Source organism: Thalia democratica, chromosome 6, assembly GCF_965202585.1.
Source record: "Thalia democratica chromosome 6, ktThaDemo2.hap1.1, whole genome shotgun sequence".
NCBI classification, from domain to species: domain Eukaryota; kingdom Metazoa; phylum Chordata; class Thaliacea; order Salpida; family Salpidae; genus Thalia; species Thalia democratica.
In genome coordinates this window covers 66,687,212-66,707,271 of record NC_139170.1, presented here as the reverse complement: position 1 = coordinate 66,707,271, position 20,060 = coordinate 66,687,212, and positions in this window count along the sequence as shown.

Here is a 20,060-nt window from a genome sequence, read left to right as displayed (position 1 = left end):
ATATGCATGTTTTTTTTTACAAAGCACGTATTAGTTAATTTTAGCAAACTTTAGACTATAATAAAAGTTTTTTAAAGTCTTTATGATAAAAACAAAACTAAACTTACAAAACTACAGAACATTAGGAGTCTTTTGATAGGTTATTTCTTAAAAATAAATAATTATTGTAGAAGTTGAAGCGCATTAAACACATGCGTGTTTGTTTTAATAAGCAAGTGCTAGTTAATTTTAACCAAACTGCAGACTATGATAAAAGTTTTTTAAAGTCTTTATGATAAAAACAAAACTAAACTTACAAAACTACAGAACATTAGGAATCTTTTGATATGTTATTTATTAAAAATAAATAGTTATTGTAGAAGTTGAAGCGCATTATACATATGCATGTTTTTTTTACAAAACACGTACTTGTTAATTTTAGCCAAACTGTAGACTATAATAAAAGTTTTTTAAAGTCTTTATGATAAAAACAAAACTAAACTTACAAAACTACAGACCATTAGGAGTCTTTTTATATGTTATTTATTAAAAATAAATAGTTATTGTAGAAGTTGAAGCGCATTAAACACAGATGTGTATGAATTTTAAAACACGTATTTTCCATTTTTAGCCAAACTTTAGACTTTATTAAAAGTTTTTTAAAGTCTTTATGATAAAAACAAAACTAAACTTACAAAACTACAGACCATAAGGCGTCTTTTAATATGTTATTTATAAAAAATAAATAGTTATTGTAGAAGTTAAAGCGCATTAAACATATGTCTGTTTGTTTTACAAAGCACGTACTTGTTAATTTTAGCCAAACTTAAGACTAAAACAAAAGTTTTTTAAAGTCTTTACGATAAAAACAAAACTAAACTTACAAAACTACAGACCATTAGGCGTCTTTTAATATGTTATTTATTAGAAATAAATAGTTATTGTAGAAGTTAAAGCGCATTAAACACAGGTGTGTTTGTTTTTTAAAACACGTACTTTCAATTTTTAGCCAAACTTTAGACTATAATAAAAAATTTTTAAAGTCTTTATGATAAAAACAAAACTGAACTTACAAAATTACAGACCATTAGGAGTCTTTAAATATGTTATTTATAAAAAAAAAATAGTTATTGTAGAAGTTGTAGCGCATTAAACACATGTGCGTTTGTTTTACGAAGTACGGACTAGTTAATTTTAGCATAACTTAAGACTATAATATAAGTTTTTTAAAGTCTTTATGATAAAAACAAAACTAAACTTACAAAACTACCGAACATTAGAAGTCTTTTGATAGTTTATTTATTAAAAATAAATACTTATTATAGAAGTTGAAGCGCATTAAACACATACGCGTTTGTTTTACAAAGCACGTACTAGTTAATTTTAGCAAAACTTCAGACTATAATAAAAGTTTTTAAAAGTCTTTATGATAAAAACAAAACTAAACTTACAAAACTACAGACTATTAGAAGTCTTTTTTTAGGTTATTTCTTAAAAATAAATAATTATTGTAGAAGTTGAAGCGCATTAAACACATGCGTGTTTGTTTTAATAAGCAAGTGCTAGTTAATTTTAACCAAACTGTAGACTATGATAAAAGTTTTTTAAAGTCTTTATGATAAAAACAAAACTAAACTTACAAAACTACAGAACATTAGGAATCTTTTGATATGTTATTTATTAAAAATAAATAGTTATTGTATAAGTTGAAGCGCATTATACATATGCATGTTTTTTTTTACAAAGCACGTACTAGTTAATTTTAGCAAACTTTAGACTATAATATAAGTTTTTTAAAGTCTTTATGATAAAAACAAAACTAAACTTACAAAACTACAGAACATTAGGAGTCTTTTGATAGGTTATTTCTTAAATATAAATAATTATTGTAGAAGTTGAAGCACATTAAACACATGCGTGTTTGTTTTAATAATAAGTGCTAGTTAATTTTAACCAAACTGTAGACTATAATAAAAGTTTTTTAAAGTCTTTATGATAAAAACAAAACTAAACTTACAAAACTACAGAACATTAGGAATCTTTTGATATGTTATTTATTAAAAATAAATAGTTATTGTAGAAGTTGAAGCGCATTATACATATGCATGTTTTTTTTTACAAAACACGTACTTGTTAATTCTAGCCAAACTGTAGACTATAATAAAAGTTTTTTAAAGTCTTTATGATAAAAACAAAACTAAACTTACAAAACTACAGACCATTAGGAATCTTTTGATATGTTATTTATTAAAAATAAATAGTTATTGTAGAAGTTGAAGCGCATTAAACACAGGTGTGTATGAATTTTAAAACACGTATTTTCCATTTTTAGCCAAACTTTAGACTATTTTAAAAGTTTTTTAAAGTCTTTATGATAAAAACAAAACTAAACTTACAAAACTACAGACCATTAGGCGTCTTTTAATATGTTATTTTTAAAAAAAAAATAGTTATTGTAGAAGTTAAAGCGCATTAAACATATGTCTGTTTGTTTTACAAAGCACGTACTTGTTAATTTTAGCCAAACTTAAGACTAAAATAAAAGTTTTTAAAGTCTTTATGATAAAAACAAAACTAAACTTACAAAACTACAGACCATTAGGAGTCTTTTGATATGTTATTTATAAAAAATAAATAATCATTGTAGAAGTTGAAGCGCATTAAACACAAACGTGTTTGTTTTACAAAGCACGTACTTGCTAACTTTAGCTAAAATTTAGATTACAACAAAAGTTTTTTAAAGTCTTTATGATAAAAATAAAACTAAAGTAACAAAACTACAGACCATTAGGAGTCTTTTTATATTTTATTTATTAAAAATAAATAGTTTCTGTAGAAGTTGAAGCGCATTAAACTATGTGTGTTTGTTTTACAAAGCACGTACTTGTTAATTTTAGCCATAGTTAAGACTAATATAAAATTTTTTTTAAAGTCTTTATGATAAAAACAAAACTATACTTACCAAACTACAGACCATTAGTAGTCTTTTAATATGTTATTTATTAAAAATGAATAGTTATTGTAGAAGTTGAAGCGCATTAAACACAAACGTGTTTGTTTTACAAAGCAAGTACTTGCTAACTTTAGCTAAAATTTAGATTACAACAAAAGTTTTTTAAAGTCTTTATGATAAAAATAAAACTAAAGTAACAAAACTACAGACCATTAGAATTCTTTTTATATGTTGTTTGTTAAAAATAAATAGTTATTGTAGAAGTTGAAGCGCATTAAACACATGTGTGTTTGTTTTACATAGCATGTAGTTTTTAAGTTTAGCCAATGTTTAGACTAAAATAAAAGTTTTTTAAAGTTTTTATGATAAAAACAAAACTAAACTTGAAAAACTACAGACCATTAGGAGTCTTTTGATATTTTATTTTTAAAAAATAAATAGTTATTGTAGAAGTTGAAGTGCATTAAACACATGTGTGTTTGTTTTACAAAACACGTACTTGTTAATTTTAGTCAAAGTTTAGACTGAAATAAAAGTTTTTTAAAATCTTTATTATAAAAATAAAACTAAACTTACAAAACTACAGACCATTAGGAGTCTTTTTTTAGGTTATTTATTAAAAATAAACAGTTATTTTAGAAGTTGAAGCGCATTAAACACAGGTGTGTTTGTTTTACAAAGCATGTAGTTTTTAAGTTTAGCCAAAGTTCAGACTAAAATAAAAGTTTTTTAAAGTCTTTTTGATAAAAACAAAACTAAACTCTAAAAACTAAAGACTATTAGGATTCTTTTTTTTATGTTATTTATTAAAAATAAATAGTTATTGTAGATGTTGAAGCGCATTAAACACATATGTGTTCGTTTTACAAAGCAAGTACTTGTTAATTTTAGCCATAGTTTAAACTGAAATAAAAGTTTTCTAAACTCTTTATGATAAAAACAAAACTAAACTTAAAAAGCTACAGACCATTAGGAGTCTTTTTATTTGTTATTTATTAAAAATAAATAGTTATTTTAGAAGTTAAAGCGCATTGAACATATGTCTGTTTGTTTTACAAAGCACGTTCTTGTTAATTTTAGCCAAGCTTTAGACTAAAATTAAAGTTTTTTAAAGTCTTTATGATAAAAACAAAACTAAACTTACAAAACTACAGACCATTAGGAGTCTTTTTATACGTTATTTATAAAAAATAAATAATTATTGTAGAAGTTAAAGCGCATTAAACACAAACGTGTTTGTTTTACAAAGCACGTACTTGCTAATTTTAGCCAAAATTTAGACTACAACAAAAGTTTTTTAAAGTCTTTATGATAAAAATAAAACTAACAAAACTACAGACCATTTGGAGTCTTTTGATTTGTTATTTATTAAAAATAAATAGTTATTGTAGAAGTTAAAGCGCATTAAACACATGTGTGTTTGTTTTACAAAGCACGTACTTGTTAATTTTAGCCATAGTTTAAACTAAAATAAAAGTTTTTTAAAGTCTTTATGATAAAAACAAAACTAAACTTACAAAACTACAGACTATTAGGAGTCTTTTGTATGTGATTTATTATAAATAAATAGTTATTTTAGAAGTTAAAGCGCATTAAACACATGTTTGTTTGATTTACAAAGCACGTACTTGTTAATTTTAGCCAAAGTTTAGACTAAAATAAAAGTTTTTTAGAGTCTTTATTAAGAAATCAAAACTAAACTTACAAAACTACAGACCATTAGGAGTCTTTTGATATGTTGTTTATTAAAAATAGATAGTTATTGTAGAAGTTGAAGCGCATTAAACACATATGTTTTTGTTTTACAAAGCACGTACTTGTTAACTTTAGCCAAACTTTAGCTTAAATAAAAGTTTTTATAAAGTCTTTATGACAAAATTAAAACTAAACTTACAAAACTACAGATTATTAGGAGTCTTTTGATATGTTATTTTTTTTTAATAAATAGTTATTGTAGAAGTTGAAGCGCATTAAACACAGTCGTGTTTGTTTTACAAAGCTCGTACTTGTTAATTTGAGCCATAGTTTAGACTAAAATAAAAGTTTTTTAAAGTCTTTATTAAGAAAACAAAACTAAACTTACAAAACTACAGACCATTAGGAGTCTTTTGATATGTTATTTATCAAAAAGAAATAGTTATTGTAGAAGTTGAAGCGCATTAAACACAGGTATGTTTGTTTTACGAAGCACGTACTTGTTAATTTTAGCCATAGTTTAGACTAAAATAAAAGTTTTTTAGAGTCTTTATTAAGAAATCAAAACTAAACTTACAAAACTACAGACCATTAAGAGTCTTTTGATATGTTATTTATTAAAAAGAAATAGTTATTGTAGAAGTTGAAGCGCATTAAACACATGTTTGTTTGTTTTACAAAGCACGTACTTGTTAATTCTAGCCGAAATCTAGACTAAAATAAAAGTTTTTTAAAGTCTTTACGATAAAAACAAAACTAAACTTACAAAACTACAGACTATTAGGAGTCGTTTTGTATGTGATTTATTAAAAATAAATAGTTATTGTAGAAGTTAAAGCGCATTAAACATATGTCTGTTTGTTTTACAAAGAACGTACTTATTAATTTTAGCCAAACTTTAGACTAAAATAAAAGTTTTTTAAAGTCTTTATGATAAAATCAAAACTAAACATACAAAACTACAGACCATTAAGAGTCTTTTGATGTGTTATTTATTAAAAATAAATAGTTATTGTAGAAGTTGAAGCGCATTAAACACATGTCTGTTAGTTTTACAAAGCATGTACTTGTTAATTTTAGCCAAAGTTTAGAGTAAAATAAAAGTTTTTTAAGGTTTTTTTGAAAAAAATAAAACTAAACTCAAAAAACTAAAGACTATTAGGATTCTTTTTTTATGTTATTTATTAAAAATAAATAGTTATTGTAGAAGTTGAAGCGCATTAAACACATATGTGTTTGTTTTACAAAGCACGTACTTGCTAATTTTAGCCAAACTGTAGACTAAAATAAAAGTTTTTTAAAGTCTTTGTGATAACAAAACTAAACTTACGAAACTACAGACCATTAGGAGTCTTTTGATATGTTATTTATTAAAAATAAATAGTTATTGTAGAAGTTGAAGCGCATTAAACACATGTCTGTTTGTTTTACAAAGCACGTTCTTGTTATTTTTAGCCAAACTTTAGACTATAATAAAAGTTCTTCAAAGTCTTTATGATAAAAACAAAACTAAACTTACAAAAATACAGACCATTAGGAGTCTTTTGATATGTTATTTATTAAAAAAAGATAGTTATTGTAAAAGTTGAAGCGCATTAAACACATGTCTGTTTGTTTTACAAAGCACGTACATTTTAATTTTAGCCATAGTTAAGACTAAAATAAAAGTTTTTTAAAGTATTTATGATAAAAACAAAACTAAATTTACCAAACTACAGACCATTAGGAGTCTTTTGATATGTTATTTATTAAAAAAAAATAGTTATTGTAGAAGTTGAAGCACATTAAACACATGTCTGTTTGTTTTACAAAGCACGTACTTGTTAATTTTAGCCATAGTTTAGTCTAAAATAAAAGTTTTTTAAAGTCTTTATTAAGAAAACAAAACTAAACTTACAAAATACAGACCATTAGGAGTCTTTTGATGTGTTATTTATTAAAAATAAATAGTTATTGTAGAAGTTGAAGCGCATTAAACACTTGCGTGTTTGTTTCACACAACACGTACTTGTTAATTTAAGCCAAAGTTTAGACTATAATAAAAGTTTTTTGAAGTCTTTATGATAACAACAAAATTAAACTTACAAAACTACAGACCATTAGGAGTCTTTTGATAGGTAATTTATTAAAAATAAATAGTAATTGTAGAAGTTGAAGCGCATTAAACACATGCGTGTTTGTTTTACAAAGCACATACTTGTTAATTTTATATAAACTTTAGACTATAATAAAAGTTTTTTAAAGTCTTTATGACAAAAACAAAACTAAACTTACAAAACTACAGACCATTAGAATTCTTTTTATATGTTATTTGTTAAAAATAAATAGTTATAGTAGAAGTTGAAGCGCATTAAACACATGTGTGTTTGTTTTACAAAGCATGTAGTTTTTAAGTTTAGCCAATGTTTGGCTAAAATAAAAGTTTTTTAAATTCTTTATGATAAAAACAAAACTAAACTTAAAAAACTACAGACCATTAGGAGTCTTTTGATATCTTATTTTTAAAAAATAAATAGTTATTGTAGAAGTTGAAGCGCATTAAACAGATGTGTGTTTGTTTTACAAAGCACGTACTTGTTAATTTTAGCCATAGTTTAGACTAAAATTAAAGTTTTTTAAAGTCTCTATGATAAAAACAAAACTAAACTTAAAAACTAAAGACCATTAGTAGTCTTTTGATATGTTTTTTATTAAAAATAAATACTTATTGTAGACGTTAAAGCGCATTAAACACAGGTATGTTTGTTTTACAAAACACGTACTATTTAATTTTAGCCAAAGTTTAGACTAAAATAAAAGTTTTTCAAAGTCTTTATGATAAAATCAAAACTAAACTTACAAAACTACAGACCATTAAGAGTCTTTTGATGTGTTATTTATTAAAAATAAATAGTTATTGTAGAAGTTGAAGCGCATTAAACACTTGTGTGTTTTATCACAAAGCACGTTCTTGTTAATTTTAGCCAAAGTTTAGACTATAATAAAAGTTTTTTAAAGTCTTTATGATAACAACAAAACTAAACTTACAAAACTACAGACCATTAGGAGTCTTTTCATAGGTAATTTATTAAAAATAAACAGTTATTGTAGAAGTTGAAGCGCATTAAACACATGTGCGTTTGTTTTACAAAGCACGTACTTGTTAATTTTAGCCAAACTTTAGACCATAATAAAAAGTTTTTTTAAGTCTTTATGATAAAAACAAAACTAAAATTACAATACTACAGACCATTAGGAGTCTTTTGATATTTTATTTATTAAAAATAAATAATCATTGTAGAAGTTGAAGCGCATGAAAGACAGGCGTGTTTGTTTAACAAAGCACGTACTTATTAGTTTTAGCCAAAGTTTAGACTATAATGAAAGTTTTTTGAAGTCTTTATGATTAAAACAAAACTAAACTTACAAAACTACAAACCATTCGGAGTCTTTTGATATGTTATTTATTAAAAATAAATAGTTATTGTAGAAGTTGAAGGGCATTAAACACATACGTGTTTGTTTTACAAAGCACGTATTTGTTAATTTTTGACATAGTTTAGACTAAAATAAAAGTTTTTTAAAGTCTTTGTGATAAAAACATAACTAAACTTACAAAACTACAGACCATTAGGATTCTTTTAATATTTTATTTATTAAAAATAAATAGTTATTGTAGAAATTGAAGCGCATTAAACACATACGTGTATGTTTTACAAAGCACGTAGTTGTTAATTTTAGCCATAGTTTAGACTAAAAGAAAAGTTTTTTAAAGTCTTTATGATAAAAAAACTAAACTAACATAACTACAGACCATTAGGAGTCTTTCGATTTGTTATTAGTTAAAAACAAATAGTTTTTGTAGAAGTTGAAGCGCATTAAACACATGTGTGTTTGTTTTACATTGCACGTACTTGTTAATTTTAGCCATAGTTTAGACTAAAATAAAAGTTTTTTAAAGTCTTTATGATAACAAAACTAAACTTACAAAACTACAGACCATTAGGAGTTTTTTGATATGTTATTTAATAATAATAAATAGTTATTGTAGAAGTTAAAGCGTATTAAACATATGTCTGTTTGTTTCACAAAGCACGTTCTTGTTAATTTTAGCCAAAGTTTAGACTATAATAAAAGTTTTTTAAAGTCTTTATGATAAAAACAAAACTAAACTTACAAAACTACAGACCATTAGGAATCTTTTGATATGTTATTTATTAAAAATAAATAGTTATTGTAGAAGTTGAAGCGCATTAAACACAGGTGTGTATGAATTTTAAAACACGTATTTTCCATTTTTAGCCAAACTTTAGACTATTTTAAAAGTTTTTTAAAGTCTTTATGATAAAAACAAAACTAAACTTACAAAACTACAGACCATTAGGCGTCTTTTAATATGTTATTTTTAAAAAAAAAATAGTTATTGTAGAAGTTAAAGCGCATTAAACATATGTCTGTTTGTTTTACAAAGCACGTACTTGTTAATTTTAGCCAAACTTAAGACTAAAATAAAAGTTTTTAAAGTCTTTATGATAAAAACAAAACTAAACTTACAAAACTACAGACCATTAGGAGTCTTTTGATATGTTATTTATAAAAAATAAATAATCATTGTAGAAGTTGAAGCGCATTAAACACATGTGTGTTTGTTTTACAAAGCACGTACTTGCTAACTTTAGCTAAAATTTAGATTACAACAAAAGTTTTTTAAAGTCTTTATGATAAAAATAAAACTAAAGTAACAAAACTACAGACCATTAGGAGTCTTTTTATATTTTATTTATTAAAAATAAATAGTTTCTGTAGAAGTTGAAGCGCATTAAACTATGTGTGTTTGTTTTACAAAGCACGTACTTGTTAATTTTAGCCATAGTTAAGACTAATATAAAATTTTTTTTAAAGTCTTTATGATAAAAACAAAACTAAACTTACCAAACTAAAGACCATTAGTAGTCTTTTAATATGTTATTTATTAAAAATGAATAGTTATTGTAGAAGTTGAAGCGCATTAAACACAAACGTGTTTGTTTTACAAAGCACGTACTTGCTAACTTTAGCTAAAATTTAGATTACAACAAAAGTTTTTTAAAGTCTTTATGATAAAAATAAAACTAAAGTAACAAAACTACAGACCATTAGAATTCTTTTTATATGTTGTTTGTTAAAAATAAATAGTTATTGTAGAAGTTGAAGCGCATTAAACACATGTGTGTTTGTTTTACATAGCATGTAGTTTTTAAGTTTAGCCAATGTTTAGACTAAAATAAAAGTTTTTTAAAGTTTTTATGATAAAAACAAAACTAAACTTGAAAAACTACAGACCATTAGGAGTCTTTTGATATTTTATTTTTAAAAAATAAATAGTTATTGTAGAAGTTGAAGCGCATTAAACACATGTGTGTTTGTTTTACAAAACACGTACTTGTTAATTTTAGTCAAAGTTTAGACTGAAATAAAAGTTTTTTAAAATCTTTATTATAAAAATAAAACTAAACTTACAAAACTACAGACCATTAGGAGTCTTTTTTTAGGTTATTTATTAAAAATAAACAGTTATTTTAGAAGTTGAAGCGCATTAAACACAGGTGTGTTTGTTTTACAAAGCATGTAGTTTTTAAGTTTAGCCAAAGTTCAGACTAAAATAAAAGTTTTTTAAAGTCTTTTTGATAAAAACAAAACTAAACTCTAAAAACTAAAGACTATTAGGATTCTTTTTTTTATGTTATTTATTAAAAATAAATAGTTATTGTAGATGTTGAAGCGCATTAAACACATATGTGTTTGTTTTACAAAGCAAGTACTTGTTAATTTTAGCCATAGTTTAAACTGAAATAAAAGTTTTCTAAACTCTTTATGATAAAAACAAAACTAAACTTTAAAAGCTACAGACCATTAGGAGTCTTTTTATTTGTTATTTATTAAAAATAAATAGTTATTTTAGAAGTTAAAGCGCATTGAACATATGTCTGTTTGTTTTACAAAGCACGTTCTTGTTAATTTTAGCCAAGCTTTAGACTAAAATTAAAGTTTTTTAAAGTCTTTATGATAAAAACAAAACTAAACTTACAAAACTACAGACCATTAGGAGTCTTTTTATACGTTATTTATAAAAAATAAATAATTATTGTAGAAGTTAAAGCGCATTAAACAAAAACGTGTTTGTTTTACAAAGCACGTACTTGCTAATTTTAGCCAAAATTTAGACTACAACAAAAGTTTTTTAAAGTCTTTATGATAAAAATAAAACTAACAAAACTACAGACCATTTGGAGTCTTTTGATTTGTTATTTATTAAAAATAAATAGTTATTGTAGAAGTTAAAGCGCATTAAACACATGTGTGTTTGTTTTACAAAGCACGTACTTGTTAATTTTAGCCATAGTTTAAACTAAAATAAAAGTTTTTTAAAGTCTTTATGATAAAAACAAAACTAAACTTACAAAACTACAGACTATTAGGAGTCTTTTGTATGTGATTTATTATAAATAAATAGTTATTGTAGAAGTTAAAGCGCATTAAACATGTTTGTTTGATTTACAAAGCACGTACTTGTTAATTTTAGCCAAAGTTTAGACTAAAATAAAAGTTTTTTAGAGTCTTTATTAAGAAATCAAAACTAAACTTACAAAACTACAGACCATTAGGAGTCTTTTGATATGTTGTTTATTAAAAATAGATAGTTATTGTAGAAGTTGAAGCGCATTAAACACATATGTTTTTGTTTTACAAAGCACGTACTTGTTAACTTTAGCCAAACTTTAGCTTAAATAAAAGTTTTTATAAAGTCTTTATGACAAAAACAAAACTAAACTTACAAAACTACAGATTATTAGGAGCCTTTTGATATGTTATTTTTTTTTAATAAATAGTTATTGTAGAAGTTGAAGCGCATTAAACACAGTCGTGTTTGTTTTACAAAGCTCGTACTTGTTAATTTGAGCCATAGTTTAGACTAAAATAAAAGTTTTTTAAAGTCTTTATTAAGAAAACAAAACTAAACTTACAAAACTACAGACCATTAGGAGTCTTTTGATATGTTATTTATCAAAAAGAAATAGTTATTGTAGAAGTTGAAGCGCATTAAACACAGGTATGTTTGTTTTACGAAGCACGTACTTGTTAATTTTAGCCATAGTTTAGACTAAAATAAAAGTTTTTTAGAGTCTTTATTAAGAAATCAAAACTAAACTTACAAAACTACAGACCATTAAGAGTCTTTTGATATGTTATTTATTAAAAAGAAATAGTTATTGTAGAAGTTGAAGCGCATTAAACACATGTTTGTTTGTTTTACAAAGCACGTACTTGTTAATTCTAGCCGAAATTTAGACTAAAATAAAAGTTTTTTAAAGTCTTTACGATAAAAACAAAACTAAACTTACAAAACTACAGACTATTAGGAGTCGTTTTGTATGTGATTTATTAAAAATAAATAGTTATTGTAGAAGTTAAAGCGCATTAAACATATGTCTGTTTGTTTTACAAAGAACGTACTTAATTATTTTAGCCAAACTTTAGACTAAAATAAAAGTTTTTTAAAGTCTTTATGATAAAATCAAAACTAAACATACAAAACTACAGACCATTAAGAGTCTTTTGATGTGTTATTTATTAAAAATAAATAGTTATTGTAGAAGTTGAAGCGCATTAAACACATGTCTGTTAGTTTTACAAAGCATGTACTTGTTAATTTTAGCCAAAATTTAGAGTAAAATAAAAGTTTTTTAAGGTTTTTTTGAAAAAAATAAAACTAAACTCAAAAAACTAAAGACTATTAGGATTCTTTTTTTATGTTATTTATTAAAAATAAATAGTTATTGTAGAAGTTGAAGCGCATTAAACACATATGTGTTTGTTTTACAAAGCACGTACTTGCTAATTTTAGCCAAACTGTAGACTAAAATAAAAGTTTTTTAAAGTCTTTGTGATAACAAAACTAAACTTACGAAACTACAGACCATTAGGAGTCTTTTGATATGTTATTTATTAAAAATAAATAGTTATTGTAGAAGTTGAAGCGCATTAAACACATGTCTGTTTGTTTTACAAAGCACGTTCTTGTTATTTTTAGCCAAACTTTAGACTATAATAAAAGTTCTTCAAAGTCTTTATGATAAAAACAAAACTAAACTTACAAAAATACAGACCATTAGGAGTCTTTTGATATGTTATTTATTAAAAAAAGATAGTTATTGTAAAAGTTGAAGCGCATTAAACACATGTCTGTTTGTTTTACAAAGCACGTACATTTTAATTTTAGCCATAGTTAAGACTAAAATAAAAGTTTTTTAAAGTATTTATGATAAAAACAAAACTAAATTTACAAAACTACAGACCATTAGGAGTCTTTTGATATGTTATTTATTAAAAAAAAATAGTTATTGTAGAAGTTGAAGCACATTAAACACATGTCTGTTTGTTTTACAAAGCACGTACTTGTTAATTTTAGCCATAGTTTAGTCTAAAATAAAAGTTTTTTAAAGTCTTTATTAAGAAAACAAAACTAAACTTACAAAATACAGACCATTAGGAGTCTTTTGATGTGTTATTTATTAAAAATAAATAGTTATTGTAGAAGTTGAAGCGCATTAAACACTTGCGTGTTTGTTTCACACAACACGTACTTGTTAATTTAAGCCAAAGTTTAGACTATAATAAAAGTTTTTTGAAGTCTTTATGATAACAACAAAATTAAACTTACAAAACTACAGACCATTAGGAGTCTTTTGATAGGTAATTTATTAAAAATAAATAGTAATTGTAGAAGTTGAAGCGCATTAAACACATGCGTGTTTGTTTTACAAAGCACATACTTGTTAATTTTATATAAACTTTAGACTATAATAAAAGTTTTTTAAAGTCTTTATGACAAAAACAAAACTAAACTTACAAAACTACAGACCATTAGAATTCTTTTTATATGTTATTTGTTAAAAATAAATAGTTATAGTAGAAGTTGAAGCGCATTAAACACATGTGTGTTTGTTTTACAAAGCATGTAGTTTTTAAGTTTAGCCAATGTTTGGCTAAAATAAAAGTTTTTTAAATTCTTTATGATAAAAACAAAACTAAACTTAAAAAACTACAGACCATTAGGAGTCTTTTGATATCTTATTTTTAAAAAATAAATAGTTATTGTAGAAGTTGAAGCGCATTAAACACATGTGTGTTTGTTTTACAAAGCACGTACTTGTTAATTTTAGCCATAGTTTAGACTAAAATTAAAGTTTTTTAAAGTCTCTATGATAAAAACAAAACTAAACTTAAAAACTAAAGACCATTAGTAGTCTTTTGATATGTTTTTTATTAAAAATAAATACTTATTGTAGACGTTAAAGCGCATTAAACACAGGTATGTTTGTTTTACAAAACACGTACTATTTAATTTTAGCCAAAGTTTAGACTAAAATAAAAGTTTTTCAAAGTCTTTATGATAAAATCAAAACTAAACTTACAAAACTACAGACCATTAAGAGTCTTTTGATGTGTTATTTATTAAAAATAAATAGTTATTGTAGAAGTTGAAGCGCATTAAACACTTGTGTGTTTTATCACAAAGCACGTTCTTGTTAATTTCAGCCAAAGTTTAGACTATAATAAAAGTTTTTTAAAGTCTTTATGATAACAACAAAACTAAACTTACAAAACTACAGACCATTAGGAGTCTTTTCATAGGTAATTTATTAAAAATAAACAGTTATTGTAGAAGTTGAAGCGCATTAAACACATGTGCGTTTGTTTTACAAAGCACGTACTTGTTAATTTTAGCCAAACTTTAGACCATAATAAAAAGTTTTTTTAAGTCTTTATGATAAAAACAAAACTAAAATTACAATACTACAGACCATTAGGAGTCTTTTGATATTTTATTTATTAAAAATAAATAATCATTGTAGAAGTTGAAGCGCATGAAAGACAGGCGTGTTTGTTTAACAAAGCACGTACTTATTAGTTTTAGCCAAAGTTTAGACTATAATGAAAGTTTTTTGAAGTCTTTATGATTAAAACAAAACTAAACTTACAAAACTACAAACCATTCGGAGTCTTTTGATATGTTATTTATTAAAAATAAATAGTTATTGTAGAAGTTGAAGGGCATTAAACACATACGTGTTTGTTTTACAAAGCACGTATTTGTTAATTTTTGACATAGTTTAGACTAAAATAAAAGTTTTTTAAAGTCTTTGTGATAAAAACATAACTAAACTTACAAAACTACAGACCATTAGGATTCTTTTAATATTTTATTTATTAAAAATAAATAGTTATTGTAGAAATTGAAGCGCATTAAACACATACGTGTATGTTTTACAAAGCACGTAGTTGTTAATTTTAGCCATAGTTTAGACTAAAAGAAAAGTTTTTTAAAGTCTTTATGATAAAAAAACTAAACTTAAAAAACTACAGACCATTAGGAGTCTTTCGATTTGTTATTAGTTAAAAACAAATAGTTTTTGTAGAAGTTGAAGCGCATTAAACACATGTGTGTTTGTTTAACATTGCACGTACTTGTTAATTTTAGCCATAGTTTAGACTAAAATAAAAGTTTTTTAAAGTCTTTATGATAACAAAACTAAACTTACAAAACTACAGACCATTAGGAGTTTTTTGATATGTTATTTAATAATAATAAATAGTTATTGTAGAAGTTAAAGCGTATTAAACATATGTCTGTTTGTTTCACAAAGCACGTTCTTGTTAATTTTAGCCAAAGTTTAGACTATAATAAAAGTTTTTTAAAGTCTTTATGATAAAAACAAAACTAAACTTACAAAACTACAGACCATTAGGAGTCTTTTGATAGGTAATTTATTAAAAATAAATAGTAATTGTAGAAGTTGAAGCGCATTAAACACATGCGTGTTTGTTTTACAAAGCACGTACTTGTTAAATTTATATAAACTTTAGACTATAATAAAAGTTTTTAAAGTCTTTATGATAAAAACAAAACTAAACTTACAAAACTACAGACCATTAGGAGTCTTTTGATATTTTATTTTTAAAAAATAAATAGTTATTGTAGAAGTTTAAGCGTATTAAACACAGGTGTGTTTGTTTTACAAAGCACGTACTTGTTAATTTTAGTCAAAGTTTAGACTGAAATAAAAGTTTTTGAAAGTCTTTATGATAAAAACAAAACTAAACTTAAAAAACTACAGACCATTAGGAGTCTTTTGATATTTTATTTTTTAAAAATAAATAGTTATTGTAGAAGTTGAAGCGCATTAAACACAGGTGTGTATGTTTTACAAAGCACGTACTTGTTAATTTTAGTCAAAGTTTAGACTGAAATAAAAGTTTTTTAAAGTCTTTATGATAAAAATAAAACTAAACTTACAAAACTACAGACCATTAGGAGTCTTTTAATATGTTATTTATTAAAAATAAACAGTTATTTTAGAAGTTGAAGCGCATTAAACACATGTGTGTTTGTTTTACAAAGCATGTAGTTTTTAAGTTTAGCCAAAGTTTAGACTAAAATAAAAGTTTTTTAAAGTCTTTATGATAAAAACAAAACTAAACTTAAAAAACTACAGACCATTAGGAGTCTTTTGATATGTTATTTATTAAAAGTAAATACTTATTGTAGAAGTTAAAACGCATTAAACACATTTGTGTTTGTTTTACATTGCACGTAGTTTTTTAGTTTAGCCAAAGTTTAGACTAAAATATAAGTTTTTTAAAGTTTTTATGATAAAAACAAAATTAAACTTACAAAACTACAGACCATTAGGAGTCTTTTGATTTGTTATTTATTAAAAATAAACAGTTATTGTAGAAGTTGAAGCGCATTTAACATTTGTGTGTTGGTTTTACAAAGTATGTAGTTTTTAAGTTTAACCAAAGTTTAGACTAAAATAAAAAGTTTTTAAAGTCTTTATGATAAAAACAAAACTAAACTTACAAAACTACAGACCATTAGGAGTCTTTTGATAGGTAATTTATTAAAAATAAATAGTAATTGTAGAAGTTGAAGCGCATTAAACACATGCGTGTTTGTTTTACTAAGCACGTACTTGTTAATTTTATATAAACTTTAGACTATAATAAAAGTTTTTTAAAGTCTTTATGATAAAAACAAAACTAAACTTACAAAACTACAGACCATTAGAATTCTTTTTATATGTTGTTTGTTAAAAATAAATAGTTATTGTAGAAGTTGAAGCGCATTAAACACATGTGTGTATGTTTTACATAGCATGTAGTTTTTAAGTTTAGCCAAAGTTTAGACTAAAATAAAAGTTTTTTAAAGTCTTTATGATAAAAACAAAACTAAACTTAAAAAACTACAGACCATTAGGAGTCTTTTGATATTTTATTTTTAAAAAATAAATAGTTATTGTAGAAGTTGAAGCGCATTAAACACATGTGTATTTGTTTTACAAAACACGTACTTGTTAATTTTAGTCAAAGTTTAGACTGAAATAAAAGTTTTTTAAAATCTTTATGATAAAAATAAAACTAAACTTACAAAACTACAGACCAATAGGAGTCTTTTAATATGTTATTTATTAAAAATAAACAGTTATTTTAGAAGTTGAAGCGCATTAAACACAGGTGTGTTTGTTTTACAAAGCATGTAGTTTTTAAGTTTAGCCAAAGTTTAGACTAAAATAAAAGTTTTTTAAAGTCTTTTTGATAAAAACAAAACTAAACTTAAAAAACTACAGACCATTAGGAGTCTTTTGATATGTTATTTATTAAAAATAAATACTTATTGTAGAAGTTGAAACGCATTAAACACATTTGTGTTTGTTTTACATTGCACGTAGTTTTTTAGTTTAGCCAAAGTTTAGACTAAAATATAAGTTTTTTAAAGATTTTATGATAAAAACTAAACTAAACTTACAAAACTACAGACCATTAGGAGTCTTTTGATTTGTTATTTATTAAAAATAAACAGTTATTGTAGAAGTTGAAGCGCATTTATCATTTGTGTGTTTGTTTTACAAAGTATGTAGTTTTTAAGTTTAGCCAAAGTTTAGACTAAAATAAAAGTTTTTTAAAGTCTTTATGATAAAAACAAAACTAAACTTACAAAACTACAGACCATTAGAAGTCTTTTGATATGTTATTTATTGAAAATAAATAGTTATTGTAGAAGTTGAAGCTCATTAAACACATGCGTGTTTGTTTTACAAAGCACGTTCTTGTTAATTTTAGCCATACTTTAGACTAAAAAAAAAGTTTTTGGTAGTTTTTATGATAAAAACAAAACTAAACTTACAAAACTACAGACCATTAGTAGTCTTTTGATATGTTATTTATTTAAAATAAACAGTTACTCAGAAGTTAAAGCGCATTAAACACATGTGTGTTTGTTTTACAAAGCACGTACTTGTTAATTTTAGCTATAGTTTAGATAAAATTAAAGTTTTTTAAAGTCTTTATGATAAAAACAAAACTAAACTTAAAAAACTACAGACCATTAGTAGTCGTTTGATGTGTTATTTATTAAAAATAATTACTTATTGTAGAAGTTGAAGCCCATTAAACACATGTGTGTTTGTTTTACAAAGCACGTAATTTTAATTTTAGCTAAAGTTTAGACTAAAACAAAAGTTTTTGAAAGTCTTTATGATAAAAATAAAACTAAGCTTACCAAACTACAGACCATTAGGAGTCTTTTGATATGTTATTTATTAAAAATAAATAGTTATTGTAGAAGTTTAAGCGCATTAAACACATGTGTGTTTGTTTTACTAAGCACGTACTTGTTAATTTTAGCCAAAGTTTAGACTAAAATAAAAGTTTTTCAAAGTCTTAATGATAAAAACAAAACTAAACTTAAAAAACTACAGACTATTAGTAGTCTTTTGATATGTTTTTTATTAAAAATAAGTACTTATTGTAGAAGTTGAAGCGCATTAAACACATGTCTGTTTGTTTTACAAAGCACGTAGTTTTAATTTTAGCTAAAGTTTAGACTAAAATAAAAGTTTTTTAAAGTCTTTATGATAAAAACAAAACTAAACTTGCAAAACTACAGACCATTCGGAGTCTTTGGATATGTTATTTATTAAAAATAAACAGTTATTGTAGAAGTTGAGGCGCATTAAACACATGTGTGTTTGTTTTACAAAGCATATAGTTTTTAAGTTTAGCCAAAGTTTAGACTTAAATAAAAGTTTTTTAAAGTCTTTATAATAAAAACAAAACTAAGCTTACAAAACTACAGACCATTAGGAGTCTTTGATATGTTATTTATTAAAAATAAATAGTTATTGTAGAAGTTGAAGCGCATTAAACACATGCGTGTTTGTTTTTCAAAACACGTACTTGTTAATTTAAGCTAAAGTTTTGACTAAAATATAGGTTTTCCGGACCCCGACAAGCACACCCGAAAACTTATTAGAAAGTAGGCCACGGTTACTATAAGCGTAGTCTGAGCATTTTCAGTGCGTTTCAATCAAAAGATTTATTTTTATAATGCATCATGTGGGAATGTTTTAAGTATTAGTCGGAATTACTGGTCCGGCCACCCCTTTATACTCTGATCATTTGACAGCTATTGCAAAAATTTTGTTTTTCACAAGTAGCCTGGTGCTTATGCTACGTCCTGACAAAGTTTTCACATTAATCTTTTTAGTCTATATTGCTTTGTATGTGAGTCCCTTTAAAAGGCAACCTTTTAAAACTTAAATATTCATAACTTGCTCAATTTTAAAGCAATTTAGAACTTTTTTTGTGTGTGTTTTTGCATATGGAAGCTAAAAATTATATGCTCAAACACTTTTAAAGTTTTCTGTTAGCAGTAATTTTTTAAAATCTTAATTTTACGCATATTTTCAAATTCAACTAAAAACTTCTAGTACTAACAATGGGGAGTTTCCCGTACTTGCCTTCTTTCAAAAATTTATCAAGGAAGTATTAATTTATTAGTCATTGTCGTGTGATTAGATATAACGATTATATAACATCTACGAGTTAACTTTGACACTAGTACTTTTAAAAGGTACCAATTTTTTTAAGTATCCTTTATGTTCAGCATTTTTTAGTTAAAATTTTAATATTGTATATATCTTTTAGTTAATGTAAACTTCAGTCGTTTTGAAAATATTATCGGATAACCGAGAACTAAAGAAAAATATCAAGTTGCTTGTCATTGACAGGTGATCAGGAACAAGAATGGTTAAGATCCAACAGTTTTCTTAAACAACATAATTTTTGTTAACATACGATCTTTCAAAATATGCTTAAGGTGCTTAAAGTATCTAGTTGAACGCATATTAACTTATTTCTTAAAAAGTAAGTAAAGTAAAAATTTAAAGGTTTTCAATCAGAAAAAGTCATTAAGGTGTTCAACTATTTTAAGATGTAGATGTAAAGGTAAAAACAATTCGGCAAAATGTTAAACATTTTTTTTAACCGCCTTATCTGTAAAGGTTTTAAAGTTTAAAACGTACAGCAAAATATGTTGCACGAGTTTGATGTCCAGTATGAAATTATAATA